General features: G+C 38.7%; 1 non-coding gene across 1 annotated transcript; it reads left to right on the top strand.

Annotated features, from left to right (window-relative positions):
• The first annotated feature begins 2,817 nt into the window (after nucleotides 1-2,817).
• LOC112753794 (small nucleolar RNA R71) lies at nucleotides 2,818-2,925 on the top strand. Its single transcript, XR_003178160.1, has one exon. It is a non-coding gene; the product is annotated as a small nucleolar RNA R71 (small nucleolar RNA).
• The last annotated feature ends 3,630 nt before the right edge of the window (nucleotides 2,926-6,555 follow it).

Raw genomic sequence — 6,555 nt, 5'->3', positions numbered from 1 at the left:
AACCTCTTCTTTGGATTTCATGTCGGATCTCCGGATACTCATTCTTCTTGAGCTTGAAAGGGACCTCGGGGATCACCTTCTTCTTGACCACAACATCATAGAAGTGGTCTTGATGAGCTTTGGAGATGAATCTTTCCATCTTCTATGACTCAGAGGTGGAAGCTTTTGTCTTCCCTTTCCCTTTTCTAGAGGATTCTCCGGTCTTAGGTGCCATCAATGGTAATGGAAAAACAAAAAGCTTATGCTTTTACCACACCAAACTTAGAATATTGCTCGCCCTCGAGCAAGAGAAGAAAGAATAGATGAAGAAGAAGAAGAAATGGAGAAGAGGGAAAGAGAGATGTGTTTCGGACAAGGAGGGGAAGAGAGGGTTGTTTTGTGTGAAAAATGAAGAAGAATGGAGGGCTTTATATAGGGAAGGGAGGGGGGTAAGGTTTCGGCCATATAGGGTGGGTTTGGGTGGGAAATTGATTTTGAATTTTGAAGGTAGGTGGTGTTTATGAGGTAGGTTTATGGGGAAGAGTAGATGGATGTGAGTGGTGAAGTGGTGATAGGGAAGAGAGATTGAGGTGATTGGTGAAGAGTTTTGGGGAAGAGTGTTTATGGGATTGTGTGAAAGAGGGGTGAGAAGAAGTGAGTGGAGGTAGGTGGGGATCCTGTGGGGTCCACAGATCCTGAGGTGTTCAAGGATTTACAACCTTGCACCAAATTAGGCATGCAAAATGCCCTTGCACACAACTCTGGGCGTTCAGTGCCAGATTGGTGCTTGTTTTGGGCATTGAACGCCCATTTGTTGCCCATTTCTGGCGTTGAACGCCAGAACCATGCTTGTTCTGGGCGTTCAGCGCCAGCTCTTCTCCAGGGTGCAATTCTGGCGTTCAAACGCCCAAATGCTGCCCATTTTGGGCGTTCAGCGCCAGAACCATGCTCTGTTCTGGCGTTGAACGCCAGCCAGATGCTTCTTACTGGCGTTTAAACGCCAATAAGGTCTTCCTCCAGGGTGTGATTTTTCTTCTGCTGTTTTTGATTCCATTTTCAATTTTTATATTTATTTTGTGACTCCACATGATCATGAACCTAATAAAACATGAAAGAACAAGAAAAATAAAATTAGATAAATAAAAATTGGGTTGCCTCCCAACAAGCGCTTCTTTAATGTCAATAGCTTGACAGTGGGCTCTCATGGAGCCTCACAGATGTTCAGAGCATTGTTGAGACCTCCCAACAGCAAACTTAGAGTTTGACTGTGGGGGCTCTGGTTGACTCTGTTTTGAGAGAAGCTTTTTATGCTTCCTCTCCATATTTACAGAAGGATGTCCTTGAGTTTTAAACTCAAGGGAGTCCTCATTCAATTGAAGGACTAGTTCTCCTCTGTTAACATCAATCACAGCTCTTGCTGTGGCTAGGAAGGGTCTTCCAAGGATGATGGATTCATCATCATTCTTCCCAGTATCCAGGACTATGAAATCAGCAGGGATGTAAAGGCCTTCAACCTTTACTAACACGTCCTCTACTTGTCCATAAGCCTGTTTTCTTGAATTGTCTGCCATCTCTAATGAGATTTTAGCAGCTTGCACCCCATAGATTCCCAGTTTCTCTATTACGGAGAGGGGCATGAGGTTTATCCCTGAACCAAGGTCACACAGAGCCTTTTCAAAGATTATGTTGCCTATGGTACAAGGTATTACGAACTTTCCAGGATCCTGTTTCTTCTTAGGCAATGTCAGTTGATCCAGATCACTTAGTTCATTGGAGAACAAGGGAGGTTCATCTTCCCAAGTCTCAATACCAAATAATTTGGCATTCAGCTTCATGATTGCACCAAGAAACTTAGCAGCTTGCTCTTCAGTAACATCCTCATTCTCTTCAGAAGAGGAATACTCATCAGAGCTCATGAAGGGCATAAGGAAGTTTAATGGAATCTCTATGGTCTCTAGATGAGTCTCAGATTCCTTTGGTTCCTCAGAGGAAAACTCCTTATTGATCACTGGACGTCCCAGGAGGTCTTCTTCACTGGGATTCACGTCCTCAACCTCCCTTACAGGTTCGGCCATGGTGGTTATGTCAATGGCCTTGCACTCTCCTTTTGGATTTTCTTCTGTATTGCTTGGGAGAGCACTAGGAGGGATTTCAGTGATCCTTTTACTCAGCTGGCCCACTTGTGCTTCCAAATTTCTAATGGAAGACCTTTTTTCATTCATGAAACTTACAGTGGCCTTGGACAGATCAGAGACTAAGTTTGCTAAATTAGAGGTATTTTGTTCAGAGTTCTCTGTCTGTTGCTGAGTGGATGATGGAAAATGTTTACTATTTTTTAAACCTATTTCTTCCACCATTATTAAAGCCTTGTTGAGGCTTTTGTTGATCCTTCCATGAGAAATTTGGATGATTTCTCCATGATGGATTATATGTATTTCCATAAGGTTCACCCATATAATTTACCTCTGCTATTGCAGGGTTTTCAGGATCATAAGCTTCTTCTTCAGAAGATGCCTCTTGAGTATTGTTGGATGCAGCTTGCATTCCATTCAGACTCTGAGAAATCATATTGACTTGCTGAGTCAATATTTTATTCTGAGCCAGTATGGCATTCAGAGTATCGATTTCAAGAACTCCCTTCTTCTGAGGCGACCCATTACTCACAGGATTCCTCTCAGAAGTGTACATGAACTGGTTATTAGCAACCATGTCAATGAGTTCTTGAGCTTCTGCAGGCGTTTTCTTTAGGTGAATGGATCCACCTGCAGAAGTATCCAATGACATTTTAGCCAATTCAGATAGACCATCATAGAATATATCCAGGATGGTCCATTCTGAAAGCATGTCAGAAGGACACTTTTTGGTCAGTCCTTTGTATCTCTCCCAAGCTTCATAGAGGGATTCACCTTCTTTCTGTCTGAAGGTCTGAACATCCACTCTAAGCTTACTCAGCTTTTGAGGAGGAAAGAACTTGGCTAAGAAAGCCTTGACCAGCTTATCCCAAGAGTTCAGGCTATCCTTAGGTTGAGAGTCCAACCATATTCTAGCTCTGTCTCTCACAGCAAAAGGGAAAAGCATGAGCCTGTAGACTTCAGGATCTACTCCATTAGTCTTAACAGTATCACAGATCTGCAAGAATTCAGTTAAGAACTGAAAAGGATCTTCATATGGAAGTCCATGAAACTTGCAGTTCTGCTGCATCAGAGAAACTAATTGAGGTTTCAGCTCAAAGTTGTTTGCTCCAATGGTAGGGATGGAGATGCTTCTTCCATGTAAATTGGAATTAGGTGCAGTAAAGTCACCAAGCATCCTCCTTGCATTATTATTATTTTTGGCTGCCATCTCCTCTTCTTGTTCGAAAATTTCTGAAAGGTGCTTGCTGGATTGTTGTAATTTAGCTTCTCTTAGTTTCCTCTTCAGAGTCCTTTCAGGTTCTGGATCTGCTTCAACAAGAATATTCTTGTCCTTGCTCCTGCTCATATGAAAAAGAAGGATAGAAAAATAATAATAATAGGGGTCCTTTTTACCACAGTATAGAGGTCCCTGTGTGAGTAGAAGAAAAGAAGGAGATAAGAGAGAAAGAGAATTTTCGAAAATAATTTTTGAAAAAGAGTTAGTGATTTTCGAAAATTGTTTTTGAAAATGGTTAGTAATTTTTGAAAATTAAGAATAAAAAAAATTAAAATAATTAGTTAATTAAAAAGAATTTTTGAAAAAGAGGGAAGATATTTTCGAAAATTAGAGAGAGAGGGAGTTAGTTAGGTAGTTTTGAAAAAGATAAGAAACAAACAAAAAGTTAGTTAGTTAGTTGAAACAAATTTTGAAAATCAATTTTGAAAAGATAAGAAGATAAGAAGTTAGAAAAGATATTTTAAAATCCAATATTTGAAAAAGATATGATTTTGAAAAAGATAAGATGAGAAGATATTTTTGAAAAGATATGATTGAAATTAGTTTTGAAAAAGGTTTGATTTTTAAAATCTCAATTAATGACTTGATTCACAAGAAATCACAAGATATGATTCTAGAACTTAAAGTTTGAATCTTTCTTAACAAGCAAGTAACAAACTTGAAATTTTTGAATCAAAACATTAATTGATGATGTTATTTTCGAAAATTAGGAGATAAAGATAAGAAAAAGATTTTTGAAAAATATTTTTAAAATTTTCGAAAATAACTAAGAAAAATGAAAAAGATTTGATTTTTGAAAAAGATAAGATTTTTAAATTGAAAATTTGATTTGACTCATAAAAATAACTAGATTTTAAAAAGTTTTGAAAAAGTCAACTCAAATTTTCGAAATTTATGAGTGAAAAAGGGAAAGATATATTTTTTTTATTTTTGAATTTTTAATGATGAGAGGGAAAAACATGAAAAAGACTCAATGCATGAAAATTTTAGATCAAAACAATGAATGCATGCAAGAATGCTATGAATGTCAAGATGAACACCAAGAACACTTTGAAGATCATGATGAACATCAAGAACATATTTTTGAAAAATTTTTAATGCAAAGATAACATGCAAGACACCAAACTTAAAATTGACTCAAGACTCAAACAAGAAACACAAAATATTTTTGATTTTTATGATTTTATTAAATTTTTTTGGATTTTTCGAAAATTAATGTGAAAAAGAAAAATAAGGATTCCAAAATTTTTAATATGAATTCCAGGAATCTTATGCTCTTTAGTCTAAAGCTCCAATCAAAGGGTCAGGCATGGCTTAATAGCCAGCCAAGCTTTAGTATGTAGCTTAGACATGACACGCCTGACATTCCCTATCCAGAAGAATTAGACATGGCTTTACAGCCAGCCAGGCTTCAACATGCTTCATGAAACACTAGAATTCATTCTTTAAAAATTCTGAAGAAAAATATATTTTCGAAAACTTTTTTTTTAATTTTTTTTTTCGAAAACAAAGGAGAAATTTTTGAAAGATTTTTGAAAATTTTTGAAAAAAAAAACAAAAAGAAAATTACCTAATCTGAGCAACAAAATGAACCGTCAGTTGTCCAAACTCAAACAATCTCCGGCAACGGCGCCAAAAACTTGGTGCACGAAATTGTGATCCCCGGCAACGGCGCCAAAAACTTGGTGCACGAAATTGTGATCTCAGGCAACGGCGCCAGAAACTCTGTACGCACGTCTTAAGAAATCGTTTTTCATTCACAACTTCGATACAACTAACCAGCAAGTGCACTGGGTCGTCCAAGTAATAAACCTTACGTGAGTAAGGGTCGATCCCACGGAGATTGTTGGTATGAAGCAAGCTATGGTCACCTTGTAAATCTCAGTCAGGCGGATATAAAATAGTTATGGAGTTTTCGAACATAAATAATAAATAGATAGAAAATAAGGATAGAAACACTTATGTCTATCATTGGTGAGAATTTCAGATAAGTGTATAGAGATGCTTTCGTTCCTCTGAACCTCTGCTTTCCTGCTGTCTTCATCCAATCAGTCTTACTCCTTTCCATGGCTGGCTTTATGTAAGGACATCACCGTTGTCAATGGCTACTTTTAATCCTCTCTGGAAAATGGTCCGATGCGCTGTCACTGCATGGCTAATCGTCTGGAGGCATCACCCTTGCCAATGGCTGCATCCTATCCTCTTGTGAAAATGGTCCAAATGCTCTGTCACAGCATGGCTAATCATCTGAGGTTCTCGATCATACTGGAATAGTATTCACCCTCCTTTTGCGTCTGTCACTACGCCCAGCACTCGCGAGTTTGAAGTTCGTCACAGTCATTCAATCCCAGAGTCCTACTCAGAATACCACAGACAAGGTTTAGACTTTCCAGACTCTCATGAATGCCGCCATCAATCTAGCTTATACCACGAAGATTCTGATTAAGAGATCCAAGAGATACTCATTCAATCTAAGGTAGAACGGAAGTGGTTGTCAGGCACGCGTTCATAGGGAATGATGATGATTGTCACGTTCATCACATTCAGGTTGAAGTGCGAATGAATATCTTAGAAGCGGAATAAGTTGAATTGAATAGAAAAACAGTAGTACTTTGCATTAATCTTTGAGGAACAGCAGAGCTCCACACCTTAATCTATGGAGTGTAGAAACTCTACCGTTGAAAATACATAAGTGAAAGGTCCAGGCATGGCCGAATGGCCAGCCCTCATGATCTAAGAACCAGGCATCCAAAGATGTCTAATACAATAGTAAAAAGTCCTATTTATACTAAACTAGTTACTAGGGTTTACAGAAGTAAGTAATTGATGCATAAATCCACTTCCGGAGCCCACTTGGTGTGTGCTTGGGCTGAGCTTGAATGTTACACGTGCAGAGGCTCTTTCTGGAGTTGAACGCCAGGTTGTAACGTATTTCTGGCGTTCAACTCTGGTTTGTGACGTGTTTCTGGCGTTTAACTCCAGACAGCAGCGTAGAGCTGGCGTTCAACGCCCTTTTACGTCATCTAAACTCGGCCAAAGTATGAACTATTATACATTGCTGGAAAGCCCTGGATGTCTACTTTCCAACGCAATTAAAAGCGCGCCAATTTGAGTTCTGTAGCTCCAGAAAATTCACTTTGAGTGCAGGAAAGTCAGAATCCAACA

This window comes from Arachis hypogaea, chromosome 15, assembly GCF_003086295.3.
Source record: "Arachis hypogaea cultivar Tifrunner chromosome 15, arahy.Tifrunner.gnm2.J5K5, whole genome shotgun sequence".
In the NCBI taxonomy this organism is placed as follows: domain Eukaryota; kingdom Viridiplantae; phylum Streptophyta; class Magnoliopsida; order Fabales; family Fabaceae; genus Arachis; species Arachis hypogaea.
The sequence above is the reverse complement of the archived record's forward strand: the minus strand, read 5'-3'. Positions and strand labels throughout refer to the sequence as shown.